Source organism: Lynx rufus, unplaced genomic scaffold (genome assembly GCF_022079265.1).
Source record: "Lynx rufus isolate CCGP_SWC_20201006 ecotype Redwood Valley unplaced genomic scaffold, mLynRuf1.p SCAF_18, whole genome shotgun sequence".
Lineage (NCBI taxonomy): Eukaryota > Metazoa > Chordata > Mammalia > Carnivora > Felidae > Lynx > Lynx rufus.
Genome location: NW_025814832.1, coordinates 28,717,956 through 28,728,799, shown reverse-complemented (window position 1 = coordinate 28,728,799; position 10,844 = coordinate 28,717,956).

Sequence of the window (10,844 nt, the reverse complement as noted above, 5' to 3'; positions counted from 1 at the left end):
TTCGTGAGAGCCCAGGGTTGGCAGAGTCACCCCGTTTCCCTCCTTCCTGCCGATACGGGGGCCGAGGACAGGAAATCCACCAGACCAGCTTGAAGAACAGTAGGGCGGCTGTCTCTCAGTAATGCCACTCTCCTCACCACCACGTCCCAGATCGCCAGGCCAAGGCCTTCTCCTCAGCACTCGTGGGTACTTCCTGGATGACCAGCCAAATGTCACAAAGTGACATCTTCCCCCAAACCCATTTCTTCTCCCAGACTCCTCACCCAGGTTGATGGCAACATCACCTCCCTGGGAACCAAACTGGCCGCCTGAGGGTTAACCGTTGATCTTAAGCTCCACATGCAATCAAAGCCCAGGTCATGGCCCCTCTACCCCCTTTCCACACCCCCCAGCTCCAGAGGGGCTCCCCCGGGGGCCCCTTCATGGGGAGGTGGAGTGGTGCCGTGGCACCATGGCTAGGGGCAGGGTCCCAGAATCAGACGGACCCGGGTTTGAAGCCTGCGCTGCCACTGACTCACCGCGTGGCCTTGGGCAAGCCATTTCGCTTCAGTGAGCCTCAGTTTCCTTTTTGTGAAATAGGAATAACAATAGTACGTACTTCTTAGGGCTATTGAGAATCTAACTGACATGGTGAATATATTGCATAGGGCCTGTCCAGTGTTCCAGCCTGATAGACGGTTACCTACTGGTGTTAGTTCATCCCCATCCCTTGCCCACGCTGTTGCTGTAGCCTCCGTCCCATGCCCCTCCCCCGGCCCGTACTCCGCCCCCATACACCCCTTCACTGTGCTGCCTAAACTATCTGCCACCTTGTCCCCAGGGAGCTGGAAAATGCAGACACGATCATCCGACTTCTCGGCTTAACATCTCTCTGTGGCTCTCCTGGCCCACCAGGTAACCCTTCTAGAATCGATTCCCTCTACCTACCTCTAACCCTGTCTTCCAGCTGTCCGTCCCACGCACATGCTCCGTGCTCCAGCCTGGGCTGCCTCCTCCAGGACCCCAAGTGTTGGTCCCTGGTGCCTTTTCGCTTGTTCACCATCTGCCTGGAAGTTTTTATGCCTCGACTTCAACTCCTGTTTTTACCTAAAGAACTCCTTTCCATCTCACAAAACCCAGATTGTGCCTTCTTATCTAAGAAGCCCTCGAAGCGCCCATTCCCCTGCCATTCCCCACCCCCCACCTTACCTGGTGACACCCGTGTGATTGCGTTTATTCACCTCTCTTGTGCCCTTCTTCATCTTTGTACGCCAGCATCCAGCACGGGTCTGGCGCATAGAAGGTGCTCCTCGGGGCGCCTGGGTGGCTCAGTCGGTTAAGCGGCCGACTTCGGCTCAGGTCATGATCTCACGGTCCGTGAGTTCGAGCCCCGCGTCGGGCTCTGTGCTGACAGTTCAGAGCCTGGAGCCTGTCTCAGATTCTGTGTCTCCCTCTCTCTGACCCTCCCCTGTTCATGCTCTGTCTCTCCCTGTCTCAAAAATAAATAAAATGTTAAAATAAAATAAAATAAAAAGACAAAAAAAAAAAAAAAAGAAGGTGCTCCAAAGGTTTTTTTTTTTTTTTTTAAAGTTTATTTATTTATTTTGAGATTGAGATTGAGAGAGAAAGCAGGGCAGGGGCAGAAAGACAGACAGAATCCCATCACCCGCACCATCAGCGTGGAGCCTGAGAGTGGGGCTCGAACCCACGAACCGCGAGACCATCGCCTGAGCCGAAACCAAGAGTCGGACGCTCAACCAACTGAGCCCCCCAGGCACCCGGTGCTCCAAAGATTTTTGTTGAGTGATTGAACAGAACCAGCCAACCTCCTCCAACGGCTCTAAATGTGTCATCGGGTCTCTGGGACCTGACACCTGTTTTTCTTCAAGTGCCCTGCTCTCGTTTCCTATATATGGAGAGGAACATTCACAAACACCGCATGGATGCACACCCACCCCACATGCACGCACACACAAACACACACATACCCTTGTTCTCTCCTCGGACTTCAGCCTCTAGATCTGTGCTGGCTTTTGTGGTAACCCCTAACCACGTGTAGCTCTGGAGCCCTTGAAATGAGGCTAGTCTGAATTGGCACGTGCAGTAAGTGTAAAATATACACTGAATTTTGAAGACTTGTTTGCAAAAAAAAAAAAAAAAATCCAAAATATCTCAATAATTTTATATCGATTACTGGTTGAAATGACAATATTGTATCTGTATTGAGTCAGATAAAATATATTATTAAGATCCAGCTCACCTGTTTCTTGTGGCTGCTTCATGTGGCTACGACAAAATGAAAGTCACCTATGAGGCTCACATGACCTTTCTGTTGGGCGAGCAGGGCTCCAGATGTTCAGGGAGCCGTAGGTCCCTTCTTTCTCCAGGAGATGGCGATCCCTCCCTGCCTTTGACACCTCCGTTCCAGAAAGGTCTGGAAGGTTCCTGAGGAAACTGCCCTGTGTACTATGTCAGATATTGAACCCCCAGTAAGGACGGGGCTCCACTCAGCCCTGCAGTGAAACCAGCCTATCTATGCAAATGAGGCTTCAAAATAAATCCACAGGAAGTCAAGAAGCTAAACGCCATCCTCCTCAACGGAAGAATCAACACCTGTTGATACACACCTACTCTGGGGGACACACTTCCACTTTCACCCCGGGCTCTGTTTTCCAGGGGCTCATAAAGCCCGTTGGGGAGATGGGCGTCAGCGGATACGGTGGTGTGTAGCCCGAATCCATTTTCAGATCCCAAGAAACCCTTCCCCCACTGCCAGGCACTGGTCGCTCAGGATCACGGCTGGGGTACCTTTCCAAGGGTTGCCCTCGGCCAAAAGAAGGTGCCTCAGCCATCCGATGACTGTCCTGAAGGAGGAACAAAGCCTGGCCTTTCACCTCCATTCAGGACACCTGGGAAGGGCCACCCCGACTTCGGAGCTTCTCCTGGGCTCAGCTGAGGTCTCTCCTAGAACTTCCTCATCAAGGTTAAACTTCTCCCTCTGCCCACTTCTGCTGCCCTTGCTCCCTGAGGACACTCCCAGTAAACATCCTCAGAGTCTTTAAGTCTGTTTCCTGGGCAATCTGACCTGTAATTGGTGCCAAGTGTGGTCCTAGGGAACAGACCCTGAAAGGGATTCCAGAGGGGCTCCTGGGTGGCTCAGTCGGTTGAGCGTCCGACTCTTGGTTTCGGCTCAGGTCATGATCTCATGAAATCATGATCTGTGAGTTCGAGCCCCACCTTGGGCTTCTCGCTGACAGTGTGGAGTAGCTTAGGATTCTCTCTCTCTCCCTCTCTCTCTCTGCCCCTTCTCCTCTTGCTCTCTCTGTCTCTCTCAAAAACAAATAAATAGGAGCGCCTGGGTGGCTCCTTCGGTTAAGCGTCTGACTTCGGCTCAGGTCATAATCTCGCAGTTCATGAGTTCGGGCCTCGAGTCGGGCTCTGTGCTGGCAGCTCAGGGCCTGGAGCCTGCTTTGGATTCTGTGTCTCCCTCTCCCCCTGCCCCCGCCCCCCACTCATGATCCGTCTCTGAAAAACAAACATTAAATCTTTAAAAAAATAAAGAAATAATAAGCAAATAAAAATTTTAAAAAATGAATGGGATTCTACAGCTGGATCATCCGCCTACTAACGGGGAGCTCCATCAGCAGTCAGAAGGAAATGCGGTTAAAAAAAAAAGAAGAAGAAAATCTCAGGCATTTGCAAGGCACGGGAGAGTGGTCATTATAAGGACTACGGCATCTCATGACTATTGCTGGGGGCAGTCGCACTAGAGACAGTGAAAAGCTACGGGTGATGGGTCACCAATTCAAAGCTCAGTATATAAGCCAGAGGGTCTCCTGGGTAGAAACGCACCTCCCGAAGTTAGGGAACAGAGAAAAGTAGGGGATCCGGTTCTGGACTTAATCAGGCCAGCAGAACCCCAGAGGAGGTTGAATTCCCAAACTTGGTGAGTCAGCTATGCCAAGGAGGACCCTAACTGGGAAGAAGGGGGGCTCTGAGACACCTGGGGATATCTGGATTGCTGTGCTCGAAAATCGCAAAGCCTTGAGAACATCTCCTTGAGCCTTCTGGACCCTCACAGGTGTGGCCCCCCTCCCGCCCGTGACAGATTATTGCTTTCTCTTTGCCGGAAGACAAGACTCTTCCTGGTAAGACAAGCGCCAACCCTCCCCCACCCCCGGACCCCAAGGGTCTACTCTATCTCCTCTGTTTGGACCAGATCAATAGCTGGGTCTCAATCACAGCATAACCCAGCTGGCGACGTGCTGGGCCACCTAAGGGAGGAGAAAGGCTGTACCTGGAAGGGCCTGCAGGTGCCAGCCGCTGGTACCGACAGGAGCTGGGAGAACGTGCGACTGGAGTCAAGGACACGGGGCCAAGAGGGGCAGAACATCAAGCTGGATAAGGTGAGTGCGTAGTTCTGGGAACACTTCTCCCCACAGCGGGATTTATCACCCTGGCAAGGACCCCGGAAGTTGGTGCTAACACACCGCCAGGGCGGCTCTTGGCAGCTTGGAGAGAATGATCCAAGAGCACCCGCCCCCTGGCTGGCAGGGCTGCTCTCAGTTCAGGAAGCTTCCTCAACCAAGGTCAATGCAGGGCAAAGAGGCCTGCCCCCTGCTTCATTCAATCTGGGTGTCTCTGAAGGGCTTCCTGGCTCCTGAGCTCCCACGAGATGGGCTGAGGCCTCTGTGGCAATGACATCAACATGACGGACCTCTCCCTCCACCCAGGGCTGCTTCCCCTGCTCCCTGACAGGTTCGGCCCCCCGAGAGCTCTCCCCAGCGAGACTGCTGCGTGCAATCCTCTATCTCGGTTTCTGTTTCCCGGGGAGCCTGCACGTAACAGACTAAGTTTGAAAAGGTAAACTAGGCAAAATGTGCTCAGTGCAAGGCGTGCAGGGCGGATCTGAAGTCCAGGGAAGGAGTTAAGAGAAACAAGCCGCCCTCAAAACCACCAAATAATCGCAACCAGTGGGGCATCTGGGTGGCTCAGTCGGTTAAGCGTCCAACTCTTGGTTTCGGCTCAGGTCATGATCTCGTGGTTCGTGAGTTCGAGCCCCACGTCGGGCTCTGCGCTGACAGCATGGCGGCTGCTTGGGATCCTCTGTCTGCCCCTCTCTCTCTGCCTCTTCCCCACTCGCTGTCTCTCCCTCAAAAATAAATAAATGTTAATAATAATAATAATAACAATAAATGCAACTGGTTGCACAGATGACCTAACAGGGCTGCCTTCCCGGCCCCTTAGGGCCTTTCCGTTGCTTTGCATGGAAAATTGGGGTCTCAGAGCCATCATCAGAGTGTCTCTGGGCCCTGTCTCTCAAGGGGCCCACTTCTCAGTCTCCCCCAGGTGGACTCCCCCGGGCCCTGTAGTGGGAACCAGGCCATTATCCCATTGAGGAGAGGAGGGAGGAGCAGGTGCATCCCCGTGTGGGAAGGTCCCAGAGGTCCTGGGACCAGGGCGTCACTCACCTGGGCCCAGGTGGATGCTCGCTGCCACACTGTGCCAGGCTCTGTGGGTGCATCAGAGTCATTGCAGGTGATGGTGCTGGTGAGGGGAGAGAGGGATGGAGGGATAAGATAGGGGGTGGGGGAAGTCTTGCCAATGGGTCCGTGTGTCTTTAATTTTTATTTATTTTATTTATTTTTTAATTAAATTTTTTTTAATGTTTATTTTATTTTTGAGAGAGAGAGAGAGAGCACAAGCAGGGGAGGGGCAGAGAGAGAGAGAGAGAGAGAGGGAGAGAGAGAATCCCAAGCAGGCTCTGCACTATCAGCACAGAGACTAATTCTGGGCTTGAACTCACAAACCATGAGATCATGACCTGAGCCAAAATCAAGAGTCAGACACTTAACCAACTGAGTCACCAGGCGCCCCGGGTCAGTGTATCTTTAACAGGTGGCCTCTGCCCTGCTGTGACCTCTGCTTTGCCACCATGAGGCCGCTCCCCTGCCTCTGCCCTCACACCTCCCCACCCCTCTCTTCTGAAAGACTTCAAGGCCCCCAGGGGCCTCCGTGATAAGAGCATCTGAGATCTCTTCTCCATTCTGGCTGCACTTGACGTTGCTGACTGCCCCATGGCCGGGACTCTGGGAAATGTCTTTATCCTTTTCCTTTCTTCCTGCTAACGTCTCCTTCCTCCCAAAGAGTGGACGTTCCTTAGCTTTCCTGTGCCAACACGCAGCCCCTCAGAACACTCTTTCAGGGGCGCCTGGGTGGCTCAGTCGGTTAAGCGTCCGACTTCGGCTCAGGTCATGATCTCGCAGTTCGTGAGTTCGAGCCCCACGTCGGGCTCTGTGCTGACAGCTCAGGGCCTGGAGTCTGTTTCGGATTCTGTGTCTCCCTCTCTCTCTGACCCTCCCCCGTTCATGCTCTGTCTCTCTCTGTCTCAAAAATAAAAAATAAACGTTAAAAAAAAATTTTTTTTTTAAAAAGAACACTCTTTCAGTACCCAGACCTCCGTCGTCTGCTCCATCACGAGTATGGCCACATCTGTACCCGTCATCCTTGCCGCTTCAGATTCGTTAGTGGGATAGGGGCTCAGCTGGGTCAGAGGTGAGGCTAAGACGGGTGAGGAGTTAGGTAACGTGACACTTGTGTGGGGGTGGGGGTGGGGGGTGTCTCTATGGGCCCTGAACAGCCTTGCTCCAAACTATCATAGAATGTTCTGGAGCCCTAGAGCAGGAAGCCAAGCCATCGCCCACGGTTTGCTTGGGACCAAAGAACCGTGTGGGAGAGAACCAGAGCCCAGCCCATAACTGCCATTCACATGTACGTAGACCCGTCTGGTGGACTGGGAGACCAGACCGGAGGGAGTGAGGGCGGCACCCCTAAGGGGGAGACATCCAGTGAGGAGGAGTGTGGTTTGGAGGCCAACGGGCAGAGTCAGAACTGGGGAGCAGTGGTTACAGGACCCTTTCAAGGGAGCTGGTGCTTCTCAATGCGAGAAGACTGGCAAAGAGCAAAATTATACCAGGGCGCCTGGGTGGTCCAGTCCGTTAAGCGTCCAACTTCGGCTCAGGTCATGAGCTCCTGGTTCGTGGGTTCAAGCCCTGTGTTGGGTTCTGTGCTGACAGCTCAGAGCCTGGCGTCTGCTTCAGATTCTGTGTCTCCTTCTCTCTCTCTGTCCCTCCCCCCCGCCTCAAAAATAAACATTAAAAAAAAAAAAAAGAGCAAAATTACATCAATAGGGGATCTAAAAAGAAGCACCCTGAGCCAGTGGTCCCCACACAGGACACTGGGTCACACTGACTCCATCAGATACGCAGCTCACCTCTGGTTCTGCTGTTGGAGAGCCTGTGATGTCCTCTGTGATGCCTGTCACATAGATGGCCCTCTTCTCTTGCCCCCTGAGCCTGGACAGAGCCTCAGAACATGCAGGGGGGTGGGGGGGGGCATTCAGGGCAGAGGGCACTCTAAGGTGAGTCTGAGCTTCTGAAGGGAGTCCATTTCTCTTAGGGGGTCCCTACTGGGACCAGTCTCATCTCGGCAGGGCCCTCATGGAATTCACAGCAGTTCTGGCCTGTTGCGGGAGGGTCGGGGGGGGGGGTGTGTGGGGACTCTTGATCTGTTTTACACACTTGACCTCTGCCCAAGACTCCACTTGCAAAGGCGTGCAAAAGTTTGAACCCCTGCTCTGGGCACATGGCTAGGTAGGCACGCTCTCTCTCCCCACAAGGCAGACAAACAGGATGCCAACCTACAGCTCGGAGAACATGTACCTTTTTTTTTTTTTTTTTTTTTTTTTTAAATAAACTCGCCACGTGCGGGGCCCGAACTCATGACCCACAGACCCAGAGTCACATGCTCTGCTGACGGAGCCAGCCGGGGGCCCCTTGGAGAATGTGTACTTTGAACAGTGGTTCTCAGGCCCGGCTGCGCAGAGGAAGCCCCTGGGGGAGGAGCTATGCTCCCGAGGCCCTACCCCAGAACTTAAAATGAGAATCTCTGGGGAGGTGACACAGTGCTCGGAATTTTTTAAAGCTCCCAGATGATTTCAGGGTGCAGCCAGGCACGGGAGCCCTGCTTTGAAGCCGGGGGAGTGGGATCGGTCACAGTAATGGCTAGCGACATCACACCATGATGTACACAAGGACTTCAGCCCTGCCCGAGGCACGGACACCTTCTTCCCTGTGCCCCGGTGCAGGCACGCAATTCTTCCTGGTTCCCTCACTGCCCCTTCCCCGGCCTGTGCTGACCACTCCCTTTCTCAGACCTCACAGACAGAGTAGCCAGATAAAACACAGGATGCCCAATAAAATCAGAATTTTTTAAAAAATCTATTTTTAACTTTGAATAGGGTTGACCTAAATGTCGCGTGAGTTTCAGGTGGAAATCAGAATTTTGGATCAACAATTTTTTTGTGTAAGTGTGTCCCAAATATTGCAGGGGACAGACTTATACTTAAGAAAATTTGTCGTGGGGATGGGGCGCCTGGGGGGGCTCAGTTGGTTAAGTGTCCGACTTTGGCTCAGGTCATGATCTCCCAGTTTGTGAGTTCGGCCCTGTGCGGGGCTCTCTGCTGTAACACAGAGCCTGCTTTGGATTCTCTGCCTCCCCCCTCTCTGCCCCTCCTCTGCTGGTCCTTTCTCTCTCTCTCTCTCTCAAAATAAATAAATAAACTTAAAAATAAGTTATTTGTGGGGCACCTGGCTGTCTCAGTCAGTGGAATGCGCGACTCTTAATCTCAGGGTTGTGAGTTCGAGCCCTAGGTTTGGGTGTAGAGATTAGCTAAAAGTAACATCTTTGGGCAGCTCTTTCTGCCCACGGGGTCCTGTCCCCATGCTGTGACAAAATCACCTTTTTGCACCGAAAAAAAGTAAAAATAAAAACACAAATAAAATCCTAAAAAAAAAAGTTGTTTACCTGAAATTTGAATTTCACAGGGCTTCCTGCATTTTATTTGCTAAATCTGGCACCCTTATTCACAAGGTACATCCCTTGAGGCCACTCTGTTGGTCAGATGAATTTGATGACAGCTCCTCGTGGGGAAGGACACCCCGAGGTCCGGAAGCGGTTGGTGTTCCGACAGGCCTCCAGAGATCATCACTCAGCAAGGCTGGGACTAGAGACAAATGCAGTCACTCTTGACCTTTCTCTTAATTTCACTACAGAGGCGTCCTTCTCTGTCTCCGTCACCCCCGTGTGTCCGTCACCCATCTCTTTCCCTCTCATCGCTGATGGCATACTGTCAGGTTCTTCAGTTGATGGGGACAGCTCACCCTCCCTTTCCCTCGCCTGCCCCCTTGGGGGATCGGGTCCCCAGCTCAGCCATGTTTAGTATAATGATGTCCTGTCTTCGTCTCTGAGGTTCCATGTATCTAGAGGTGTTTTCCAGAAAGAATAGGGCCATACAGTGGTCAATCAAAAGAGAGGCAGATTCGACAGCCTGCTCTTCTCTGGTGGCTCTGGGCGGTGGCGATGGGCATGAGGGGGCGCGGTGGAGCCACAGGGTCTAAGAAGGACAGAGAAGACCTTTCCTGAGACCTTGAGGTTGGAGGTTGAGGTGCCCAGCCCCGGTCCGGGACCTGTCTTCCCAACCAGGCCCGAAAGCCAAGCGTGAGGAGGTCTTCTGGGCGGTCCCGAGAGGTCTGTCGTGGGCCCCCAGAAGGGGAAAGACAGGAAGTGCCTGGTAGCAGTTGGGGTGGGGGGCACGTTAAGCTCTGGGGGTTCTGCTGGGCCTCACACAGCAGAGAGGCCCTGGGAGGAAGGGATCCCACAGATAGGAGCGTGGGTGCGGGGGGCATCTGGGCTGGTCTGGGGACCCCGATGTCAGAGCCACGTAGGCAGAGCTCCAGGACCATGGCAAGAGCAGGCCCTCCTTCTGCGGCGGGTAGACAGGGCATCACCAGGGTGATGGCAGGGGGGCATGAGTCACTAAGGACCTCTTGCTTGTTGAGGTTGGTTTTTGTGACAGGTGATGAGCGAGCGGTGAGCGTGGGGCTTTGACTCTTACTTCTGGACCTGGGTCTTTTCCTCAGAGTGCTCTGGAAAGAGGTAGGCTGGTTACATACGTGGAGGGGGTAATTTATGAGGGCAGGACGTAGAGGGTGTGTCTGGTGATCAGTGGCTTGTCTCCGTCTACCCGGCAAGGTCTGAATACGGCTGCCTCCAGCCCTGCCTGCCTCTCCAGGCTCACTGAGATCGGGGCATTTCCTCCCAAGGCCAATGGGACACCCACTGGCTCCCCTCGCTTTGGCAGACCCTGACCTGAGGACACAGTCTGATTGATGGCCAGCAGGAGTGTGAAGGCGCGGATCTGTCATGTGGAAAATGAACACACCCTGTAATTGCGTGACACAGGGGGACAGCCCGGGGTTGCCTTTCTGGCCTCGACGACTTGCTGGGAGGCTCTAAGCAGGTTCTTCAGCCTCTCTGAGCCTCTGTTCCCTTCTCTATAAAATGGGGCTAATACTGGGCAGGCCTGTCATGTGGATTAAAGGACACTCGTCCCCGAGGCCCAGCACACAGTAGGTGCCACAAAGGGTAGCACTCCCAGCCTGCAGAAGCTGAAAGGACCCTCAGAGGTGGGCTTGCCCAAGCCTCCAGAGCACAAAGGGTGAATGCCTGTCCCAGCCAGGCAGAGCCAGGGCCGGGATTAGAGCTGGACCCCTGAGGTTTTAGCCCTGTGCTCTCCCCGCCCCTCTCTGGGGGCTTCATCAATCACTGTAATCCCTTGTGCATCCAGTAAGTCGTGCTGATGTCTGACAGGCAGAGACAGGGCACGGAGCCGCACAGCCCTGCTGGCTTTGTCCTGCTGGTGTGACAAGGAGGCGGGGCAGGGATTATAAATCGCCGAGAACATCCCATGTTCCCCAGTGACGCCTGCTGCAACAGGCGAGCTGCGCACGGAGGGGGCGTCCCAG